This window comes from Diceros bicornis, chromosome 23 (genome assembly GCF_020826845.1).
Source record: "Diceros bicornis minor isolate mBicDic1 chromosome 23, mDicBic1.mat.cur, whole genome shotgun sequence".
NCBI classification, from domain to species: Eukaryota; Metazoa; Chordata; class Mammalia; order Perissodactyla; family Rhinocerotidae; genus Diceros; species Diceros bicornis.
Genome location: NC_080762.1, coordinates 57,944,121 through 57,968,563, shown reverse-complemented (window position 1 = coordinate 57,968,563; position 24,443 = coordinate 57,944,121). Strand labels below are relative to the sequence as shown.

The window sequence follows — 24,443 nt, the reverse complement described above, 5'->3', positions numbered from 1 at the left end:
ACCCTGACAACTAATGCTGCCTCTCGAGCACCCTAGAGCGAGCGGGGTGAGCTCTGCAGCCTGGGCTCCCTGTCTGCGAGGGGCGGCTACCAGCAGAGCCTTCTCCCAAGACAGCAGCAGGCATGCTGCACACAGAAGTGCTCAGGGGTCGTCTGCTGCAGAGCAGGAAACACCTCATGAGGAGCAGGCAGTGGGGGAGCCCCGAGCACCGGGACTGACCTCAGTGGGGGGCAGCATGCTCCTCAGTTAGGGATCCCCCTTCATTCAGCTCGTCCATCTCCTCCTGCAGTGTGTGCACCTGGCTGTTGGCAGCTGCCCCTCTTCAGCTCGCTGTCCTTCTCCACCTGCTCCCGCAGGTGGCACCCGTGCTCCGGTTCCCCCGGGAGCAGAAGTAGTAGGAGACAGCAAGTCGAGTTGTTCTTGGGCCCCCAGTGCTGACAGGATGACCCCGCTGAGGGACGTGGGGCCGGTGTCGCTGTGTTCGCCCTGCACATCTTCTGCGGCTGGCTCGGGGGTGACATCTGTTGGAGGGTGAAGGGGCTCTGGGAGGGTTTCTGAGGCATCATTGTGAATGATGAATGTGGGGGCTCTGGGCCAAGCTCTCATCAGGCCCAGGGCTGGTCCCGCTGTAGCTGGGCTCCACATCTCTCTTCAGCCGCTTTCGGTCAACAGCCTCTCAAGGGACAGATGGCCTCTCTTGAGTGTGTGCTGAGGAGAAACTGTAAGAAGGAAGCCAGCCAATAAATGTGCATGCCACAGATCCTGAGGGATAAAGTCACCCACGGAAACGCCAGTCTTACCCAGCCGGCCCTGGCTGGGCAGAGGGGGTCTCATCGCCAGCATCTACAGCAGATGTGTTTGCATCTCCCAGGCTGCCACACACTGTGGAGGCCACATTGTCTCCTGGAGTTCCTTCCAGAGACTCTGTGCCCGCGCCTGACTGGTGGCTTCCTGGGTGGCACTGGGTGCGGGTTCGCTCTGCAGAGAGGCTCGCTTCAACTTGCGGGACCCTGGCTGGGCCCTCAAGTTTTCCCTCAAGGATGAGGATGAACCTGAAGCTCCTTTCCCATCTGCTTGACTCGCATGTTCCTTAGGTCCCCGGCGGCTATCTTGGTGTCATTTCTCCTGGATGGCCACGGCCTTCAGCTCCTCCTTCTCAGTCAGGTGGAAGTTGGAGGGCAAGGCCGTGGGCTTGAGCACGTAGTACTGATCCTCCAGCCTGTCCAAGAGTTTTTTTTGGTGAAATGTTCACTACAGATGAAAGAATGCTTAGTAGGGTCCAGTCATCCCTGTGAACAGCTTTTAGACACTGGACCAGAAGTTTTGAGCCCTTTATGTGGAGCCTGCAAGGATACATGAAAAAGTAATTAAAAAGAAAGAATTAAATGTCTCCCCCTAAAATAATCAACTATAAAAGCAAAACAAGTGTTTTTGGGAACACCCACACTTAGGAACTTTGCCCATTTAAACCTTTAGGAAATATGTAAGGAACACCTCTGCTTGCAAGTTATTACTGGAATAGAAAGATGAAAGACCCACTGTCTACCTTAAGGAGCTGACCATCTGTAGGGCAGAGAAGGAAGGAAGGTGAAGACCTCGTCCCAGGCTCTGGTAAGTGCCCTGTAGGGCCACAGATGCTCGGGCAGAGAGCACAGGATGACACCAAGACAACAGGAAAGGCTTCAGGAAGCCTCAGAAATAGTTCCTAGAAGCTCATGGTTGTCCAACCCTCCTGCTGTCCCTGGGATGCAGGACTTTGGGTGCTAAAACGGGGAGGGTTGGTCCCCCTATTTCAAAGCCAGGCCAGGTGTCGGCCAGCAGAGCCTCCCAGGCACTCAGCAGGGCCCCTGGCCCCAGCTCTGCTCAAGCAGCTGAGGATGCAAGACCGCCGCCAAGAGGAGGTCAGCCCCAAGAGCTGTGGTTCGTTGTTCCTCTTGTCCTTCCACTACCAGGAGGAAAGCTGCTTCCTGTACCAAGCAACCAGCCCCTGAAATGTACTGACCAAGACACTTCATAATCTTTTCTCCTCATTAAGGTAAAATCTCTATTTAGCGAAAACTATGCACATGGGGACGTAGGGGGTCTCTCTCTCGGCTTTCTTCTCCTCTTGAGTTCATCTAACCCCCATGAGGCCGCTGTGGATACTAGGTCCTCAGGGAGTTCCAAGCAACCTGACCTTCTAACATTTCTCAATGTTTTGTGACGAGTTACCAAAGGACCCCCACCTCTTTTGCCCTCAGATCACGTTAAACAATGACACATGCCAAGAGCAACCTTCTCTGCAGTGTTTTGCCTCATTCTCAAAAACAGTAACAAATCTTTTGGGACACAGACTCTGAAGGAAACTGTCAAGAAAGCATGTTGTCTGACCTCTGAAACAAGCTCACATTACTAGTTCTTTGGATAGATTGTAACAACTTCCGACTTAAAAAAAACCGCTGTTAACTTTGAATAAGACTAAAGACAACAAGTAGCATTCAGGTCTTTAAAAATTCAATAACAACCTGCAACATGAAACAAAAGGATCTGCCAGGAGGTTTTCAAAGTAAAATATCTTCAGTGCACTGTTCTGAGACCTCCATTGCCGAGTCCGCAGGAAAGGACTCACTCAACTGGCTGAATTCCAGAAGCCCTCATGAAGGGAGCCAGGCCAAGGGGAAGGCAAACCTCTCATCACGCTGTGGGATCCCAAGGAAGAAGTGAAGAGAGGAGCCCCTTCCCTGAGTCCCCAGGGTAAGCCTCCCAGTGAGGAGTGGGCCGCAACCTCCTCCACCCAGGATGCTGTCACATGCAGAGTCTGCAGAGTCAGACGCCTCTCCAGGACTCACCTCCAGTGCAGAGCCACCTTTCCCTGCACTGCCAGGACCCTTCTAGCAACAGAGCATCTGAGAGGCGTGTCCATTTGGAGGTAGAAGCTGCATCTGCTCAGCCACATTCCTGATCGCAGAGATCAAGGCAGGCTCCCTGCCATCAAAAGAGCAGAAAAGTCACGGCAAATGCAAGAAGATAGTGACCTAAGAAAGCGTGTTTCCAGAATACCCTGTTTCTTGACATTGTTGGCCCCAGCCTGAATCAGTGGAGAGCAGAGTGGCCAGGGGGTGGGGGTGACAGTGTGGTGGAGGCCATAAGGTGGACGCCAGTAGCCATGGGATGGCCGCAGTGGCCCGAGGTGCCGGGAACAGAGACAGTGGCACAGACCAAGGCCACATAGCGCCTGGTGCTCACTCACCCGCTGGACCGGCCCCAAGGCCCCAAGCACAGAGTGCTGCCTGCCTTGGGCTGGAACACCAGGGGGGCTGACTGGGCGGCAGCAGCTTGTTACCTGTGGAAGGAGATGGCTGTTTCTCCTCATTGCCCAGTGGTGGGATCAGTTCACGGCAGTGCAGTGATCACCATCCTGGGCCTCAGGCTGTCATGCTGCCAGGCTCCGGCCCCCTCCTCTCTGTCCCACAGTGGGACTGCCACAAGAGTAGGGCTCAAAGCGACACTGTGCAGCAAGTGGGAGCTGGCCCCCGGGCCCCAAAGGATGGCAAGATGGCGGCGTGTGCCCACCTGTCCTCCGTAAAGCAAGATGGCCACGTCTGTGGGCCTAGGAAAACTGCTGCCTGATGCACCCACCCTGGGGTCACACTGCCAAAACACGTCTGTTCCGCTGCCCTGATGGGTCACTGCTGCGGTATTCATAGCAAATGACCCAGACCGAGGGGGTGGGAGAATGTGGCCGGCCCTCCGAGAGGGGCCCCGCCGGACGCCAAGATGGCGACTGATGCACTTCCACCCGCACTTCTGGCCCTACCCACGTTGCTCACCTGGATTGGCCTCAGCGGCTGAGCATCACATTGTCCTCATTCTCCTGGGCAGCGGGGAGAGGGACGCGGGTAAGTGCACCTGCACCGGTCGGCATGGAAGACTGTGCTCGCCTGGGCCCTTAGCAGCTGGGACTGGCTGGCGCAGTTTGGGGCGGGGCCGTTGTGAGGAGTGGCTCCTCAGGCAGAGCAGGTGGGGACAGCTCCCATAGTGAGACCCGTGCATCTGACAACCAGGTCCCTGTGGGTCTGGACGTTCTTTCCATCCAGCCTTGGTGCTCTGGTGCTGGCCTGACAAGCCCATGGCTGCTGGGGCGGGAAGGGCAGCAGGGAGTCAGGGAGGGGAGGGGGGGCACTGGGTGGGTCTGGGGCAATGGTTCTTGGGAGGCTTTTTCCTTCCCCGCCAGGACTTAAGAAGTGGAAGCTCTCTAACTCCTCTGTAGTTATGATGTAGGCTGGAGGGGAGGGACATATTCCAATGCTCACAACACATGCATGTTTTTGTTGACTGATAGGTCATTCCAACTTCTTTTTCTGTGATGAGAAAGAGAAACAATCCATCTCGCTGGGCCTTAACTTCTCGGGGTCCTAATACAATGTGTTCGGGGAGCAGGGGTGGGGTATTGGTGCTTTGGTCAATACTAGTGTTGGGCAGGAGGGAGCATCCTCCTCTGCCCTTTCCCTTAAGGATCTTATGGCTGCCTAAATGATTAAAAGACAGGTTAGCAGGAGAAAATAATACCAAGTTTAATAACATGTATACATGTGAGAAACTCGGAAATGAGCAGCTCGTCATTCTGTCTAAGCTGCTTGCTTAAGTATTGTACTGTAGCTAAAGGTGTGGAAGGTGCTGGAGGGGTAGTGGTCTGGGATTTCACAGGGAAGAAGACAATTCACATGGAAATAGAAATACAAATGTTTGTCTGACAACTCTTTTGAGGGCAAGCTATAGAGAATGTGACCAGGAAGAGACAGAAATTTTGATAAAATGGGCTTGTTGGTGCCAATCCTATTGTAACATCTATTTTACATTATATTACAGCCATCATATGATATTGGCTCCTTCCTGAAACAGGTCTTCTATGTTAAATTCTTTAGGCAATTTTGGAGGGGAAAAGCAAATGTTCTTCCTGAGTCTCCTGACTCTTTATTGTCTTCAGCTCAAAATAATCTGCATACCAGAGTGGTGCATCCTGGAGTGGCCTACCCTGACCACCATCACCAGCACGTTTCTGCTCCAGAGGAGACAGTTCATTAATCTTTGCTGGCAAGATAATTTGGAATTTTGCAAGTTGCCTTGAAAACATTTGTACACGGGCTCTATTTTTCTTCCCACAGCAATTTTAGTTCCCTCACTCCTTGTAAGGAGTGATTTTCTTTCAAGTATCCCTGCATCTGTAAAGGAAAACTTTCATTTGGTTTAATTCCACTTGTCATCGTGGATGGCATTGTTTTTGCTTCCTTTTTCTTTTCCTGGCAGCTGCAACGTAAGTTTACTGAAATCTCAGTTTGGGAACTGTACGGTAGACACATGAGCAATATTTCAATGGTTTGTGGCATCTGGACACTTAAATGCATTAGGTGTCTGAAGGAAACAGTAGCCCTGACTTCCAAAAGGAGCATGTTCAGCAGATGTATTTCTGGTGAAGTTTGTTTAAAAAAGACAAAGAATCAGACAGTGTTTTACTGTTTGCTGGGGGCACAGGGTGGGGGAAGGAATAGAATTATTTACTTCTCCATCTGTTCTCAGGTTATTACTGCTTGCATACCTATGACCATTCCCAAGAGAGACTTGGGTAAGGTAGAAAACACAGTTTAATGTCAGTCATATTACCTTAGATCTGAAAGTTATCATGTTAAAGTTAGCGGTAGGCATGTGATGAGCGGTAATGGGACACTGAAGGCTGCTTCAAAGTAGAAAAGGTGTTTACATTTGAAAGGCTCTGTTGATGCTGCTAAAAAGATGTATGGTATTTGTAGGATGTGGTGGGGAGTTTTCTTTCTAACATGATGCTGTGCGTCCTTTTAGGGCTGATAAATGGACCAACCTCCCCTGGCCCCTGGTGTTCTTACAGATTTGGCCTTCCTTGCCCAAGTGTTAAGCAGTTCCTTGTTGTTTTTACAGTCATCCATTCGTTAAGCTACATTTCTTTTTGAGTGCAAGGTTTGTGTCACGCATTGTTCTAGACCCTGGGGCCAGAGAAGTGAACAAAACACAAAAAGCATGCCCTGGGTGATGTTTTAGATGTGACACCAATGGTGTGACTCCTGTGGGAGAGTGATGTGTGCCAGGCTGGAGGGAGGTGGAGTTGTAGCCAGGAGGGCCAGGAAAGGTCTCACTGCAGAGGTAGGCTTTGAACAAGGCCCAAAAGCAGTGTAGGAAGAAGGGCAAGTGGCCTGCTCTGGGAGCAGTAAGGAGGCCAGTGTGGCCAGGGCACAGCCGGTGAGGGCAGCAGGAGCTGAAGGCAGAGTGGTGACTTGGGCCCAATCATGGGGCCTTGTTGGTCATAGTGAGGACTTGGGCGTTTATTCTGAATGAGATGGTGACCATTTGGAAGGTTTTGAGAGAAGGAGTAACATGGCTGGACATAAGGTTAGCAGACTTGATCTGGCTGTTCTGTTGAGAATATACCACAGAGGGGCCAGGGCAGAGGCAAGGAGACCAGTTAGGAGGCTGTTCCAATAAGCCAGGCAAGAGGCCTTGGAGGCTTAGGTCAGGGTGGAGAGAGGAGGTTGAATTCTGGGTGTGTTTGGAGATCGAGACAGTAGTACTGTGTACAGATGGGAAATGGTGAGGGCTGGGGAGGGGGGAGTTGAAGTCAGTGCTGAGTTTATGGCCTGAGCCATAAATAAGAAACTCAGCTGGGGAGACTGGGGGCTGTCCTGCTTGGTGGGGAGCTGTTGGGAGTTTAGTTTTGGCTGAGTTGACTGTGAGATTTATATTTTGTCTGTGGCTCTTTTCCACCAGAGGAGAGCAGAGAATGGCCACCTGGAATCTGTCGTATGAAGTCCCTGTGCCCCTCCCAGGCTCTCTCCTGGCACAGACATCCTACGGGAAGGTCTTGGAGTGGAGGTTCCTCTGTGCAAACTTTCTTGGGTGTTCTGGCCTGTCAGCACTGTCCCTCCCTGGGTTTGTCACCTTGAAAAGATTTACTCACTTAGTTGAGCCTCAGGTTTTCAAAAGTTAAAGTTTATGTAATCAGTGTGCTTGAAAAGCAGTATAAAATATTTCCAAAGAGGCAAGAAATAGGTAAATTTCATAAAAAATAAAAGATTCTAGTATTACATTGAATGTGTTAAAAATTCTTGTTTCCCTTTCTGCCTCCCCTGAGCGTGGGTAGTCATATTGTTAGTTCTGTTCTTTTCTTTGGGATGCAGTGTTTTCAACTGGAATTCCAGGGCTTACACTTGAACAGCAAGTGTTAAGTATGATTAATTGTTTATAAAACAGTGTCTTGCCATGGAAACAACAGTTAATTAACATTATTTTCTGAAAGTAATAAATACATGTGGCTTTTCTTGTTGAACTAGAAAAATGCTTTACAACTTTCTTCCCTCCTTTCCATTAAAGTGTAGGTTTGTGTGAATTTGCTGGATTCTTCAAGCACTGGGTTGTGCCATTTACAAGATGACTGTAGCTGAAAGCAACGTGACTGGGAGCAGAGGCCTGGGGTCAGGGTCTCTAAGCTAAGCCCCCCTTGAGCCTGCACAGGGAAGTACTTGAGGCCCATACCTTCTTGCTGCATGTCCTCTCTGCTCATATCCACCACAGAAGGAGCTTTTCTGCTGAGAGAAGCTACAGAGCCCTGGAAAGCTGGTTAGGCACCTGCACAGGGGGAGGGAGTTGCTGCCCTTCTTGAGGGTGTCCCTGTGCTCCCCTTGGGCCTATGTCTACACACAGGGTGGAGTTTTGCACCCACAGAGTAGGTGCCTGCATAGGGTAATTTGTGCACATTGAGAAAGTCTGTGAATGTCAGGAGTTCTGTGTCTGGATTAGGGTTTATGAATTTAGGGTTCATTTGAGTCACAACCTTAAACTGCATCCTGTCGAGAGTCTCCTCACTTGTGAGAGTGGAAGCTGAGAGAGGGAGCCCTTCTCTTCCTCCCCAGGCAGAGGAGGGTGTGTGAGCTCCCAGAGTGCATTCCTGTGGCTGCTCATGTGTCCCCCCCCCCCTGCACCATGAACTGACCTACTCCAGGGCTTCTGTCTCCACCAGGAGATTTTAGAATGTGTTTAACATTCTGCATGTGGCTTTCCTTCTGTCCTGTGGGAAGCAGGCAGCTTATCTGTGCTGATCCCAATATTTGTGTTTCTTTCCTTTGGATTCCTGTATCGATTGAACAGTGCAGCCCTATGTTTCTGGTTTCCCTTAGCTCTTTGTAATTTTATTTCCTGTATGAGAAATAACATTTTGAGTTTCTTGGGCTGAAAAATGTGAATTGATGGAGAGATATAATGTCAATAAGGCAAGAAAATTGTGTAACTAAAGAGAATGTTTGTTCTTTTTATGCAAGAGAATCTCAAGGTGTGAAATGAATGTGTTGAAGTTTTCAGGTGCGTTTTTCGTTTTTACATCAGTGTTTGCGTGTGCGTGTCCCTAGAGTACCTTGAGATTTAAAAAGCTAAAGCAATAGAATTTCCATTTTAATTGATGTGGAGAAAACTAATCAAACTAATCCTACTATGTTTAAGGAGCTAAACCCAAACCCCTATTGCATTATAATGTGCCACTGATTTCTGAAAATCCTGCCTGTGTGAGACACAGTGGAAGACAAACTAGGATGCAGCTTGTCCTTATAGTTAGCGAGAGATATGAAAATGTCATTTCATATGGTTACTCTTTTGTAACCGTTAGTGTGCTAAAGGAATTAAATCTTAGAATAGTTTCCTATGTACAGAAGTTAAAATTAAAGAAAGACTGTGAAATGGGAAAACATGGTATGTGTAAATTTCTGTTTATATTAGATAAATCTGTAAAATAGAAAAGTCTAACTTCAGAGGAGCCACTACAAACATTTCTGGGTCCCCTCCAACGCTGTTACTCCAGCCACCCCCAGTACATAGTTTTGATCATTCTTGAGGTTCCTGATGGTGTTTCTTTCTATAAAAACAAGCCATTGTGAATGCATATTTTTGTGCGCATGTTTGTTCTCCACACTTTTCGATGTGTGCTAACAGCTTACGCCTCTCCTCTCCCTCTTCCCCTCGTGTCCACACCTGGACAAGCTGAGGAACAAGTTCAGAGTCTCCCTTCTCTGGCATTGGCTTCGGATCCAACCACACAATCCCTGTCTGTACGCAGAATTCTTGCCCTGGTCTCAGCCCTGGCAAAGATTTCTTGCTTTGACCAAACTTTAGTCAGGCTCCTGAACCTTCTGGTAGGCCTGTCTGTGCACTTCCTTGTAAAATCCAGTTTTAGAAAGAACTTTGCTAAGTCAGTTTAACCAGAACACCCACCCGTATGTCTGATCACCATCGAGATCTGCTCAGGCTCCTCCTCCTCCTCCACCATCCCTCAGGTGGTGTCTGATCACTCTGGTCTCTCTTTGGTAAGAATCCTGATAGGTCAGGTTAGCCAGAAACCCCACACTTGTTTTTTCTATTAGTAATTTTCCATCCCCTGACCCCCACCATGCTGCCTGGCCATGAATTCCCACTTGCTCATGCTGCATTCAGAGACGAGCCCAATCTCATTTCTCCCCCGCTGTGAATCCCATCACGGTGGTCTCTGCGTATCACAGTGGTTCTGAATAAAATATGCCTTACCGACTTTGACAAGTGTCATTAAATAATTTTTCTTTAAAACCTCCAACCACAATAAAAGACCAGGCCAGGCTCCTTTCCTTGCTCTCTCAAGCCATTTCAGAGCTGCTTGAGATCCTGGCCCTGCTCTCCTTGGAGACCTCTATTATGTGAGTCATAGGACTTTTCCTAACTTCGGTGCGTGTGTCGAGGGGGGCACACACCAGCATCAGTCTCTCCATGGGAACAACAGCACTTGCCAGTGAGCAGTCATATTTTGAAAGGAATCTCTTTCTCTGAGTGGTAGCTGTCAACAGTGGACTCAAAATATTCAGTGAACCATGTTGTAAACAGATGTGCTGTCATCCAGGCTTTGTTGTTCAATTTGAGCATTGACTTTAACTTAAAGTCACCGGATGCATTACCCTTAACAAGAGAGTGAGCCTGTACAAAGGCCCAGGGGGTGGATTGGAGAGGGAGGGGAGAGAACAGGATCAGTTAGAGGAACCAGAGGTCAGAGTGTGAGACAGGAGTTGGAGAAGGGGCCAGAGCAGTCGGTAACAGCACTGCAGCCAGGTCAAGGCCCTGTGCACCATGTCTGGGAGTCAGGATCTTCTAATTGCAGTCAGTGGGGGAGCCCCATTTCTGCTTGGATCTCTGGGGGACAAGAAGACAGTGTCTTGCCACTTATGTCTGTCCACAGCTACCAGACCCTGGCCAGGGAGCGTGAAACGTTCATGCAGAAGTACCTGCACCTGCTGCTGATCGTGGAGACAAGAAGACAGTGGCCAAGCAGCTACGGCAGCAGATCGAGGATGGGGAGATCAATATCGAGTGGCTGAAGGCAGAGGTGACTGCTGGCTAGGGGTGCAGAGGAGGCTGGCCAGGGGGCCCAAGGCACAGGGCCAACACCTCACACTCCGGGCTCCTGCAGGGAGCACCAGGGGGCACATGACGGGCAGGGGGACCAGCTTCCAGTCACAGCTATGCCAGCCTCCAAACTTAAATTTAGTGATGCTGGCAGAGTGGGAAGGGCCTTAGTCAAATCTGAGTTCAGATCTTACCTCTGCCACTTGACAGTTGCAACCTAGAGTACATCCCCCCATCCTCTGTGCCTCCATTCCTTCATCTATAAAGCAAACTTTTTATACTTGCCTGACAAGGTTGTGAGGATTGAGTGAGGTTATTTATGGGCGAGTTTTTAGTTACTCTGCTGATGACCACATTGACTAAGCACTCCCACATTATCAGCTGAAGTGTCCGAGGACACAGAGTTCCTGGTGAGTCATCATAGTGTGGGCTGCTGGCTCAGTTCTAAGCAGTCGTTCCCTCTGCCTGTCATAAGAGCTCCTACAGGGGCTCGCCGGGCATCGGTCTGGAGGCCACGCTGTTCCTAGGTTAAGCCTTCTAGAACTTCACTACTCAAATTGTTTTCCATGAAGAAAGAGCATGTTAGAGATGCAGAATCTCAGGCCCTGCCCAGACCTCCGGAATCAGAATCTGCACTTTCACAAAATCCCAGTCGATTGCCATTTACATTAAAGCTTGGGAGGCGCGGGCTCTCTGTCCCTTAGACGCCCCTCACCAGGTGTCTACCCCAGCGCCGAATGATCTGATTGCCTCTCCCCCCTCATCTCACCAGTGCGCACCAGATGCTCAGAGCAATTTGGCCACATCACATAAGGACCGTGGACTCTGAGCTGAGGATGGGAAAATGGAAACAGATTCTAACCAGGGTTGGCTGCATGATTTGTAGGGCCTGATGCAAGGGAAAAATGCAAGGACCTGGGTGGAGTCGGGGAAGTCGATCTCCCCTTCTCACAGACCACCAACCCACCCATGGCAGTCAGGAGACCCCCCAATATCAACCTCCAACCTCCTCAAAACTCTGTGCCATGATACACTTGGTACCTAGATGAGGGTTGGGCAAGATGTCCCTGCTGAGTCACCGACCTAGTGGCCAGGCATTGTCTCCTTGCCCTGCCCTGAGACACCATCAGGTGTGCACTGCACCCGTCCTGTCTACACCTACCCCAAGGCCCCTTCAGAGGGTGGAGGGTGACTCACAGTGGAATGTGAGTCTTCCTGGCTGACTCCACCCATTTGCTCCCAGACAGAGGATAGAGGAGGTCATGGGTTCTGAGGTGCCGGCGTGTGGGGAGCGAGCAGCTGAGAAACCATCCCAGGGAGGCAGCAGGAGGCAGCAACACATGAGGGCTGAGGCTCGAAGCCCCTGGGGTGTGCTCCATTGTTCCATCAGATGTTTCTCATGAAAACAAATTCAAAGAGAAATAATAACTTCAAGGTTGCAACTGCAGAACTTGAAGCCCCAAGCATGGGGCCTTCTGAGCATAGGACCCCATCACACGCCCTTGAAGCCAGCTCTGCCTGGAATGTTCAACGATCTGAAGTTTCCAATTCCACCTTATGGTGCCACTGCCAAGCCCTAAACTAATGGTCACATCAGCTTGAAACTTGAGCTTGAACAAAAGTTTCAGATTCCACACACCTCCTCTACACTGCAGCAGGCACTGTCAGAGATGCTTTATTTGTCAGTCCCCATAACCACCCTCATAGGATGGAATGAGGAAGCAGGCTCAGAGAACTCAAGGCACCTGCCCAAGCTCACACAGCTGGGAGGTGGCAGAGCCAGGACTAGAACCATGGTCTGCGTGTCTACTTGCCAGTCTTGCCACACTACTAGTGGGTCCTGGGATGGGGGCTTGTCCCGTGTCTAAACCATCTGGTTCATTCTGAGATCTATCCTAGCCCTACACATATCCCTGAAACGAAGCTGAGTCCTTGCTAGGGACAAAGGAATAGGTCCAGGGACCAGTACCAGGTTAGTGGCTTCATGATCAAGGGTGTCATTCACTCACTTACTCGTTCACTAACTGCCTAAGATCAGCTGACCACTTCCTCATCCTCTTCCCCAGGCTCCTCTTCCCTCATCACTCGGGGCTCCAGCCAGTGCTCTCTGGTCATGAGCTGTGCACATCTTGGCCTTTGCACATGCTGGGGCTTCTGTTTGGAGTGCCCCTGCCACCCCCACGCTTCTCTGCCTGGTGGAATCCTACCAAGCTCGACTGCCTCCTCCCGGGGACTCTCATCCCAGAATGTGCTCCATGACCCCTGCTCCCACAGCTTTCCCACCCTCAGCATGCCATGTCAGACCCGGCTCCTCAGGTGTCTGTCCCTCACCTGGTCTGGTGGGCAGGGGTGTCCTTTATCACTTGTCCCTTCTGCGTTGCACATAGTAGGTACTCTGTAAGGACTTGATGAATGAATGGTCATCAGGTTCTGTGGGAGGCAATAAAGAGACGGAAGTTTCAAGCCTTAAGGTCTGATTGTGGTAGAGTGTGATTGGCACCATAATAGAGCTTGCAGTGTGAACCCAGGTAGAAAACGAGTCATTTTATGGCCAAAGAAGGTATGGGTTCATGTCGCATATGGCCTTGAAAGTTTTCGGGGGTTGGTAGGCAAGAGAAGGGGTAGGTGCAAAGGGCAGGGCCCTCTCTGGTGCTGGGGGCACAAAACTGGTCAGTTTTGGTGAAAGTGTGTGTGTGTCAGCGTGGCAGCAGAGGCCTTTGTAATGGGAATTGGGAGCAACATTTCCAACTGAGTACATTACTCTCCAGGGAAAACAATTTTTTTAAGTGAGACTTCTTTTTTTTGTGAGGAAGATCAGCCCTGAGCTAACATTCATGCCAATCTTCCTCTTTTTGCTGAGGAAGACTGGCCCTGAGCTAACATATATTGCCAGTCCTCCTTTTTCTCCCTAAAGCCCCAGTAAATAAGTGTATATCACAGTTGCACATCCTTCTAGTTGTCGTATGTGGGACGCCGCCTCAGCGTGGCCAGATGAACGGTGCGTCAGTGCTCACCCGGGATCCGAACTCGGGCCGCCAGTAGCGGAGCGGGTGCACTTAACCACTAAGCCATGGGGCCGGCCCCTAAGTAAGACTTTGCAAGATCAGCTTGGTAAACCTTTCTGGCTGTAGCCTTTCTCTCTCTCTCTCTCTCTCTCTCTCACTCCCTCACTCTCTCTCACTCTCTCACACACACACACCTTGCAGAGCAGAGGGCACCTGTGTGCTCTGGAGGGGCTCCAGGAAGGTGAAACAGAGCCCATTTCCCAGGAAGTAGGCCATCAGGTAGGCAGGAGGTGCTGAGGAGCCAAGTAAGTGATGAGTGACGCCCGTGACAAAGACAGAGGGTCATAGAACATCAGAGCTGGGAGGGATCTGAGAACTGGGAGGTCCACAGAAGAGGAAAGGACTTATCCAAGGTCACTCCAAGGTCACTTCCAGCGCTGGAACCCAGGCTCAACCTTGGGTCTCCTGGCTGTAGATCCTTGGCCTGTGACTGCCACACACGTTATTCCTTCCTTGCTGGGGAGACGGGCCATATAAAAGGTGCATATTCAGGAACGACTGTGTCACCTGGCTGGCCTCAAGCTCTCAGGGTCCACCTGATAGCCAGAAAACATCCTCAAGCCCCATCCCACATATTCCTGAGGATTTTCAGGGTCTTCCATTTTCCTGGCCACATCTGGCTTCCAATTCTGCTCTCCTGGCTTCTTGTATCACTTCCCACAGTGCCAGTCTCCACTCAGTCTTGACTGCTCCTTACCCCCGTGTGGTCGCTCCATGTGTCCGTCAGGTGGAACTAGATTCTGCTGCAATTACAAACAGCCCCCAAGTCTCAGAGGCTTAAAACAACAAAGAATGCTTTCTCTCTCACACTGTGTGTCCATTGTGTGTTCTGCTCCACAACATTCTCACTCAGAGTCAGGGACACAGGCTGACAGGGGTCCCACCATCAGGAAATTCACCAGTCCCAGGGCAGGGGAAGCAACATGGCAAATGATGCCTGACAACTCTGCTCACGTTTTATTGGACAAAGCGAGTCACATGACCACACTCGACTTCAGGGGCCTGGGCAGTACAGTACTGCCCTGTCCCAGGAGGAGAACCAGAGTATCCAGGAAAGCTCTAATGACACCCAACTGGCTCCTCCTTCACTCCCAAAGCCCCCAACATGGGCCAAGTATGGACCAGACTTTCTGAAAGGCTTAGATGCACTCAAGGGGGTTTCCAGTACTGAAACAGAAAACAGCTGAAAGCTGAATAGAAGACATCCTTGCCCTCCTGTCACTCAGCCTTTCCTGCTACAGGGATTTCTTGCTGACCTCCTCTCCTCACGCTGGCTTCTCTCCACACTCTCCCAACTGCCATTTTGGTGGTAGTGGGGGTGTTCATAATCCCTTTATTTGCCAAGACCCTCGCCTTACATCCAGTGATGTGCTGGAGTTGGCTCACACCAACTTGCAAGTAGGTTGTAAAATTTTCAAGAATCTTGCAAGCTTGTTATTCACTCTTTGGTAGCTTAAAATGGGCCAAGGTAGGAATGTTTACAGCATGGAAATTGGCCAGTACTACCAGTCAGAGTTTTTCTTTCAGAGAGCTGGTAATTAATCCTTTACCAATATACACTTGTCTACACTTTTTTCAGGATCAGCTAAACACTTTGCTGGGCCCAGTGCAAATTGAAAATGCAGGGCTCTTAAGAATTTCAAGGCAACAACAGCAGAGCCTTAAACCAGGCATTAGGCCCTTCTTAGCAGGCTGTGCACAGGTCAGACATCGAGGACACTGCCCTGTCTCTACTCCCTCTATACCCTCTACACCCAGAGCCCCCACCAGCAGCCAACTCTCCCTAGAGGTAAGGGGAGATCACACCCAAACAAAAGCAAAGTTATTAAGCAAAACTATCCAGTCTGCTCAGTCTCTTCTCTCCCATCTAAAGAGTCCTCTTGTGCCTCATCTTTTGTAACCAAAAAGCTCCAAGGACCATCTAAAACAAAGGGAGCATCCTCCTCTGAGAAGAATCCTCCCCTCCACTAGAATCCTCAGTTTGGCACCATTTCATTGTTTTAATAGCTATTTTTCTCCCATTTATGATTGGAAGTAAGTTGGAACGGCTCAGGCAGCCCTAAAGGGCAGGGTAGGAGTTTAGAGATGGTCGTGGTATTTTCCTGGCTTGGGAGCACTCAGAATCCTGGAAGGCTGACTCTGCAAGAAACTGCAGAGATCTTTAGTTCAGAGTTTAAGGTAAAACTGTAGCTTTGGGATCAGGTTTACAAACCAACTTTGACATGGAGAGGGCCACCTTGACCCCTCCCCAGGCAGCCCCTCTACAGGGCCCACTCTATGCCTTGAGTCCTGTTTCCCATGTTCCTCCTGCCATCCCCACCCCTACTGCCCTGCACTCAACACCCTGTTGTACTCTGCATCTTTGTTCACATCATCCCCTCTGCTCCAATTCCTTCTATACTCTAGCACACATGTTGAGTTTCTTTTTTTTATTTTTTGTGAGGAAGATCAGCCCTGAGTTAACATCCATGCCACTCCTCCACTTTTTGCTGAGGAAGACTGGCCCTGGGCTAATATCTGTGCCGATTTTCCTCCACTTTTATATGGGACACAACCACAGCATGGCCTGACAAGCGGTGCATCAGGTTTGGATCCTGGGTCGCCAGCAGCGGAGCTCATGCACTTAACTGCCACACCACGGGGCGAGCCCAATTGGGCTCCTGTTTTGCCCTTCAAAGCCTCTGGGTAGCGCTGGTGGATTCCATGGTGAGACCCTCCCACTGCAGTAGGGGCACCCCTCTGTTCTGGCCTCACCTTGTTGGAGTATAAGTTACCTCTGTGGGTTTCTGACCCCTTTCTTAGGCTGGAAGCTCCTCCAGTGAAGGGATCTGACTTATCCACCTCTGGTTGTGTCTCACCCATGCCCAGCATGGTGTCCACCACACGAACTCCATCAGGACATGCTGACAGCATTGGCACAAAGGGAGACAGAGATGGGCATCTCTTAGGCTTGGAAGAGGCCAGAGGGAATGGAGAAGGAAGGAGAGAGAACTGAGTTGTGTGACAGCTGTTTGAAAAACAAGAAGTACAGAGATCTTTAGCAAAACCTTGACTGCTAACAAAAGAGAGAAAACATAGACTAATTCCTCCATCAATGACTGCATTGACTAAATGCATTCTGGATTAAAGACACTGTCTCCAGAGAGGGCACTGTGGTGGGGCAGGAGCCAATGAGCAGTGCAGCCAAGGGATGTGGCAAATGAGGGCTTGCCTCTGATGGGCCAAGAAGGCCAGACTGTGGGGTGGCAAGTGGGCAGGGCTCAGCTGAGACGCCAGACATTGAGCCAGGTTGGGTAGCCAGAGCTAGACCCTAGCCGGCGAGTTGGGATAATAAGCCAAATTCCCAACTGTCCATTGTCATCGTTGACAAGGGTCAACTGAGCAGGTCTTGGATGTCAGCCAAGCCAACCTGGATCAAAGCCAATGCATCCTCAGAAGGGACCAGCAGGATAAGGGAAAGGCTGGCTCTGTGAGCTCAGAGGTTCCTGCTACCATCCTGACATTGGCTCCTAGCAGGGTGGGCCGTAGCCCAAGGCTTCTGCAGGGTCCCCAGTCTCACAGCTCTCCAGAGCTTTGCCCACCCAGCCCAATCCTTAAATCAGACTCCCAGACTGCCGGTGTTGCCTGTGTAGGGAGCAGAGCGTCTCACCTGACTGCATCTGGTTTTTGCTCTGGTCCCTGGGGAGTAGATGTCCTGTAGATGCCTCCGAGAAGAGCGCCATCAGTTTTACATACAGACTACATTTACCCACACACACACTCCCACACACATACCCCACAATCCTAAAGAGAAAAGGATACCACGTGCAAATCCCAGAACTGGCAAAGAGAGCAGACTGGCATGGGGGTGATGACATCAGGGCAGTGAGGGTGCTGACTGGGCATCTACGTGTCTCTGAGCTCTCCATGAGCCTGTGTGTGAGTCCCTTAGCTCTTTAGAGTTCAGATCCAAGAACAGCCATTATTTCATGTGCCTAGGTTCTCAGAGAATGGAAAAAATAGAAAAGCCTGCATTGGCACTGAATATTTCTCCATTAGATACTTTCAGCCGCTCTTCAAGCACAGGCTGGGGTACTTTTAGCAACCCGGAAGTGGAGAGTGGCTAACTGTCCCATTTTGCTTTCAAAGTGCTCCATTCATTCAATTGTCAGAGCCCATTCATCCTGTGGTTCAGCAAGTGGCCTTGAGGGGACAAAGCCACATGCCCTGGAAAGGGAGAGGAGCTGGGTCTGTGGCATGTTTGTGATTTCCTGAGCTACTATCTTTGGACGTGTGCCACACAGCTCAAGGGTGTCTCTGTGTCCACTCAGCACGTTCCGCCCCTGCTCTTGTTGTACTGAGAGAGTGAGACCCCAGGGTAGGGGTTTGCCCTCAAGGCACAAACTGCTAGGAGAGGAGACAGCCCCCTGTGACAGCTCACAGAAGAGGAAAGCACCAGGCGCCTCCAACAGCCAAAGTGCTGGCTCATCACAGAGGGAGGGAGCAGAGAGCACACGTGGAGAATGGCAGTAGGGAGGGGCATCTGATGTGGCAGAGAAAGACAGAGACCACTTCAGGGATTTGAGGACAGTCTCCTAGGCTGGGGCAGCCCTGACTCCCAGGGGGGTTAACTCTTTCTCTCTGGGCCTGTTTTCCTGTCCACAAATGGGGTGCATGACAGAGTCCCTTTGGCTTCCCCTCTGTTGTTCATCTCAAACCCCAGACACATTGGGGTGGTTCCCAAGTCTCCAGGGTGGTAGGAGCTGAGGGTGATGAACAAGGACAGAGGAGGAAGAGTTGGGAGGGGAGGGGGCTTCAGGAAGTAGCAGAAGTCTCTCTGACATCCTTATAGCTCATCCTGGGAGAGGAGACTCGGGCTGTGTTTTGGAGCTGGCTGGCTGGGGACCATGGGCGGGGAAGAGGATGCTGGGAGGGGAGCCACGGCAAATGTGGCTGCCAGGGGCGCTCAGAGGCCCATTACCCAACCTGGTGCTAAGCTGCCAGTGAGAAGGCATGATTCCCAGGGCTCTTTAGGTGGTGACAGGGCACGTGCATGGGAGAATCCGGGTGTTTTTGCTTTTCTAAGTTGTCCCCCCAAAAGGGAGTTGTCGAGAGCTAGCATTTACTGAGCAACTTCTCTGTACCAGGCCCTCAAATTGTCCCATTACTTACAGGGGTGACGTCATTTCACCTTCATATTTTACAGGGAAGACCTGAGGTTCAGAGATGTTAGGCATCTTGCTGGAGGTCACACAGCTGAGAAGCAGGATAAGGTGGATTTGAGCCTGCTCTGTGTGGGTCTCAAGCCCTAGCTCTTTTCACATCATGAGTGGCATTTCCTCTGATTTCTCCAGAGCCCTGAGTTCCTCTAAGATCCCTTAGGGTTATCCCAGCAGGTGTGCACTGAGGGTGCCAGGAGGGCTGGCAACAAGAGCAGCTGCCATTCTCTGCCAGCTTCTGGGGCGTGTGATCCATGTTTAGAAAAATCTATGTTTGATTTAGTGCTCTGTTGTCACCATCTTGAAATTTTGTCATTTTTTAAGGAGTCCTGCATATTTTCTCTGCACCGGGCCACAAGTTACATAGTCCATCCCGCTGATGGGGTTTTCACATAAGGTGTCACTTGAGAAAGGCTGCTAGAGTCCCAATGGTGGTGGCAGCCCCTGCCCTCTTCCTAGTCCCCTCAGCTCTGCTGGACTTGGGCGAGGCCTTGGAGGGGCAGGAACTCCGTCGCCAGAGCTTACCCTGTGGCTTCTCTGTCAGTGAGGCCATCTGGTGTTTGCACCAGATCTTTACCAAGGCCTGAAGGCCTGCATCTCCAGCTGGCCCACTGGGGCCTGGGGGAGCAGGCAGCCCTGGCAGAGGTCTCCAGACCCACCTGCACCCAAATCCATCTGAGATTTGGGCCCACTCCTCCAGGCTGGCGGCACTTCCATCCTCCCGGTGTGTAACAGCTGCCCCTTAAAAACACACAGAATCCCTCAGAGGGAGCAGAAGAGGAAAGACAAGTCAGCAAAAGCTGTTTTTCTAGGAAGAAGCAATATATTTTTAGTTTCTTATCTACTTTTCCCTTTTAAAAATTATATATATGAACTCATTTGAGAAAATTTGACAATCTAGAGAAGCAGAAAATGTTCAAAGCTATATCAACCATAGTTCTCCTTTCCAAAGATAACCACTGTAAACACTTTGTTGTGTTTTCTTCAAATTTTTTTCTATGCACAGACCTTAGGTTTTTTCCCCCCGCTTTATTTACATAACGTCACATATATGAATGCTGAATTTGAATCTTGATGTGTTTGTTTTTTTACTTAACATTATAGCACAAGTGTTTTCTCATGCTGAAAGTATGCTTTTTGATGGCTGTATGATGCTCCAGTACCTGTGAGCATGCCATCATCCATGCAGCCATCTCCCATCATTGGCTCTTAAAGTTGTTGCAAATTTTTGTTACTAGAAACACTCATCTCTGCATCTGAAATGTTCACATGAGAAAGTGTCTCCTTGGGACAGATTTCCAAAAGTAGAATGACTGAAACAAAAGGTAGAAGCACGGTCAAGGCTCCCACTCCTTCCACCCTGTGTCACTGCTCTCAGAGCTGGTTGCACCGCCCTGATGGCCCCGAGGGCTGCACAGCAGGACCCCCGCATCGCGCCTCTTCCACACTGAATGTGACATTTTGCTGTTCACTTCCCTAAGTCAGAGAGCCCTGCTTCTCCCCAAGGTCACAATGGGAAGCGGCCCTAGAAAGACGAGGTCTGCACTTCCTGTAGTTGCGTGGTTGAAGGTGCTGTCCCTTGGGTAGTGGAATGCCCTGTGTAAGCTCCCACTTAGAGTTTATTGCAAAGGAGGCATGTTTTTCTTTAATGGAGTTTATAAGCAGAGGTTTCAGTAGACCCATCCCTGCCAATCAAGTACTGAAGGGCAGGTTTGGGGAGATTGGCTGGGCTTTCGGGGGCTGGAAGGCAGGGTATTGTGTTTCCAAGTGGTCGGGACAGAGCGGGCCAGCAGCAGACCCAAGTTGCTGAACCTGGGGAGGCATGGAAGGACAGGGACATGTAGATAAATGGACAGACAGCTGAAGGGACGTGACTCGGGAGGACATGTCTTGTGGAGGGAAGCCCTGGAATGGAGGACTCAGGAGACCTGGTTCCAGGCCAGCTACTGACTCACCTTATGACCTCGGATGGGTCACTTCTGTCACTGGTGGGGCACTCTGGGTGGGAGGTCTCTTGGGGGAGCCAGGGCTGAGGGGGATGTGGAGCTGCAATTCAGTGACCACAGAGGCCTCAGCTGAACCCCCAAAACTCCGGAGCTGTGTGGCTTTCAGACGCTTCAGGCGGAGAGGCACACCAGAGCACCCGCAACAGCCCTCTCCGACCTTCCAATACACAGGTGTCAGACAAGATGGGGCCCCATCTCTATAAAGATCTGTGACTCTGATGGTGTCCTGATGCCTGGGGCCACCTATCTGGCCCTGGATAGGGCAGTGGTGCCAGAGTCATCCCCAAAGGCAAGGGTGTCTCTGGGTGGGAACTCTGAACTTGGTCTTGACCTCTGTGGGTGGGGCTGGGTGACCAAAGGCTTGTGGAGCCACTCCTCGTGCAGACCCATTAGACATCCTGCTGCCCATGGTCAATTTCTATCAGGAGTTGGTCTCCAGCTACCAGTACAGCCTGCAGATCCTGGCCCACTGCAAGCAGAACAGTGACTTTGACAAGCTGCTGAAGCACTATGAGGCCAAACTGACTGCAAGGAGAGTTCTGGAGATCTTCCTCACTGACCCCATGTTCCAGCTGGCACCTAGCCCTGTCCTTGAGGGCACATACCTTGGGAGCCTTCTGGGGGTCCATGGCAGTGAGGGCCCCAGCTGGGAGCAAGCCACAGCTCCGGGCACCATGCGGCCATGGCCGGGAGATCCCAGGCCCTAACAGGCCCCAGCTCTGGGCTGCCTGGAGAATGGGGTTAGAGCCAGCCCCCGACCCAGCGGATGGCAGGCCTGTCCAGCTCCACAGAGCAGGCAGTGTGGGAAGGTGAGGGGGAGCTCCTGGTCCTGAGCCCACCACCAAGCCCTTTCTCCTGCTGGCTTAGAGCCTTAAGATCTGGGCTCTTGCCCCAGACAAAACCCTGGAAGAGCCTCCACATTAGAGTCTGAGATCAGAAGTGTTGTTGGTGTCCGTCCTCAGCCCTGCTCATGGGAGAGTTGGGAGCTGAGAGAACCATTCTCTGTCCGCTTGGTCACTCTCTCTCCCTCTCTACATTGCTGTTTTCTCTCAGACTTACTTCATCACTGTCTCTCTCCTTGCCTCTCTCTCCCTGTCCCTCTGACCTTCCCCATCCTTGCCTCTGTCCCTGTCCCCCTGCCGCAGATTCAAAGGCACATTCTGACACTGCACAAACTCCTGGCCCACTTTTCACTAGCACATAGAGCCAACAGACTGGAGGACGCCAGGGCTAAACGGGGGGAGCTGTCTGGGTGAGCCCGGCTCCCGGGTGCCCCCGCCAATGGACAGGCCAGGGCTAAGGATGTTCCCCAGTGGGAGTTTCCTGAGCTCCAGATGCTAAAATATCATGTTCAGGTTAGGATCCGAAGAGGTGGGTGTTGGGGCACCCCCAGCCTGTTCCACCTGGAAGCAGGGTCCCCGGAGCAATCTGAGAAGTTCACAGCTCAAGCCTAGGGGGCAGTTGGTGGGATGGTGGGTGGTGTGCTGTCCCTGACACAGATGGGGTTTGAGGAAGGGCCCTGGGCACTCACGTGGGCCAACCTGCCAGAACAGGGATCCGCCCAGGGACTCACAGGCACTCTGCCAACTTCCTCTGTTCTCCAGTGTCAGTGTCTCACAACCTGTGGTATAGGAGCCCCAGAGAGGGGCCTGGGTAATGGGTCTTCATGTGCCCAAGGCTGCAGTCACAACAGGCAGTGTCATGGGTGGACAAACCCATGACTTGTCCAGTGTCAGAGGCCCCAGCCCTCTGGTCAAGGCCCCTCTGCTGCCCCTCATTCAGTCTCCAAAGCCCAGGGGGAACCTTCCTCTGCCGGGGCAGAAGCAGAGGGACCAGGGAGGAGGCGCCTACAACAGCACAGGCAGCAGCTGATGGTGGCCTGCACCAGGTGGTGGCAGTGGAGGTGAGGAGGAGGTTCAGATTCGAGGTGTGTTTTGAAGATGGAACCAACAGGAGTTTCTGATGCATTAGATGTGGGGAGAGAGAAGATGGGAGGCAAGAGTGATTCGAGAGTTTTTGGCTGAGCAAGCAGAAGGTTGGAGTTGCTGCTAACCAAAATGGAAAAACTGGCAGGCTGGGCAGGTGTGGATGGGAAATCTTTCTTGCTTCACTGGAGCTTGACTGGGGGCATGTTGAGCTTGAGATCGACAACAGTGGTGGAGGGGACAAGATGGAGGAGGGCGTTTGAGTCTGGAGTGTAAGGGAGTGAGTCATTGAGGAGCCATCAGCTCAGAGATGGTATTTAAAGTCACAAGACTGAGGAGATCACCAAGGGAGTAGGTTTAGGCAGGAACGAGGTGCGTACCAAGAGCTGAGCCCTGGGGTCTGCACCTTATGGAGGCCAAGAGATGATGAGCAGCCTCATACTCAATGATGGGCTGCCAGAAGCTGCAAAGGAGGGTCGGTCTGCAGCGTGAGGTCCAGTCCCCAGCCCTGCCAACCACTCAGTGCCCTAAATGGCTTCCCGAGTCCAGCAAAAGGCAGCCAGTAGGGCCACGTCTCCCAGCTGGGCAGAGGGAGGACCAGGCTGGACTAGGGCAGGGCACAGCCCACGGAGTGGAGGTTCATTCAGGGAGCAGATGTAATCAGAGTGTGTTTGTAGACTAACAAAAACCATTATGGCGTGGGGACCCTAGTCCTCTCATGCCCCAAGGAGCCAAATCCTGCACACTTCCCCAAGGAGAAGACTTGGGACTCCAACGAGGCTCCTCATCCCTGTGGCATGCCCTGTACCGGTGCGTGCCGTAGCAAGGAAGGCACATGGGTGCCAAGGCATTTATCCTAAGATCCTGATCCCTGTTCCAGGAGTCTACTCATCTGATCACCTGATCACCTGCATCTGGCCTGAACACAGCCCTAGAGGCACAGAAGAGTGTTTTCCTATAGCCCTGACAGCAGCCCTTTCATCCTCCTCTCTCCCTCCCTTGGGGGACTGAGGAAAGCTCCCAGCCCTGCAGGAAGCCATCAGATAAACCCTCCCTGGCTGTGCTCAGCAACACTCCTCCCCTGGGGCTGACTCTCTCCTACCTCTCGCCTTTGTCCCGCTTTTTCTCCTGAACCTCATCTCTTGGGCTCACTGTAACCCAGGTCGTCAATTCCAGTTCCCCTGGGAGCCTGCGGCCCAGGGAACTCCTCCCCAGCTGCGTGGACAGTGTGGCTCTCAGCACAAACCCCAGCCGGGGCTGGCAGGAGTCCTGAGCAGCTGCAGCTGGCACTTGTCTAACAGTGAAACTAGTGTTGCTACTCTGGGCTCGCCCCCTTGTTTGTAGCAAATACAGCCCTCCTCAGCAAAATCCCCACCCTCGTCAAAAGAAATGGTTCTGCTTACCTTTGCTCACCTCCAAAAATGAATCCCTATCCAGGGAACTAGCATATCCTTGAATGGTGCCTCCCTGTGCCCCGTCCCTTCCAGAAAACGGCTAGGGCCTGGGCTGCTGAGAAGAGCATTGCTGGGAGGGAGGGACTGAGGCTCCTAAGGAAGAGACCCCGTTTCCATGCCACAATCTGATAACCAGAAAACAACGGGTAATAATAGTTGGATAATAACACCTTTGCAACCAGTGATACTACCAACAGTGATCACGGCCCTTTACTCAAGCGCCTGCTGTGTGCTGGACCTGAGGTCAGCACGTGAAATGCATTCTCTTCCATCCTCACTCCGACTGAGCAAACTGAGGGTCAGAGAGGCCCAGTAATTTGCTCATCACGTTGAGTTCATTAATCACCGATCCACCTCGACCAGTGTCATCTCTCAC

The 24,443-nt window shown here is 51.4% G+C and overlaps 1 long non-coding RNA gene across 1 annotated transcript; it reads right to left on the bottom strand.

The window, feature by feature from the left end:
• Positions 1-1,136: 1,136 nt before the first annotated feature.
• Positions 1,137-4,067, bottom strand: LOC131420609 (uncharacterized). Its single transcript, XR_009223591.1, has 3 exons — positions 3,810-4,067; positions 2,829-2,964; positions 1,137-1,343 (listed from the first exon to the last, which is right to left on the bottom strand). It is a non-coding gene; the product is annotated as an uncharacterized LOC131420609 (long non-coding RNA).
• Positions 4,068-24,443: the final 20,376 nt, after the last annotated feature.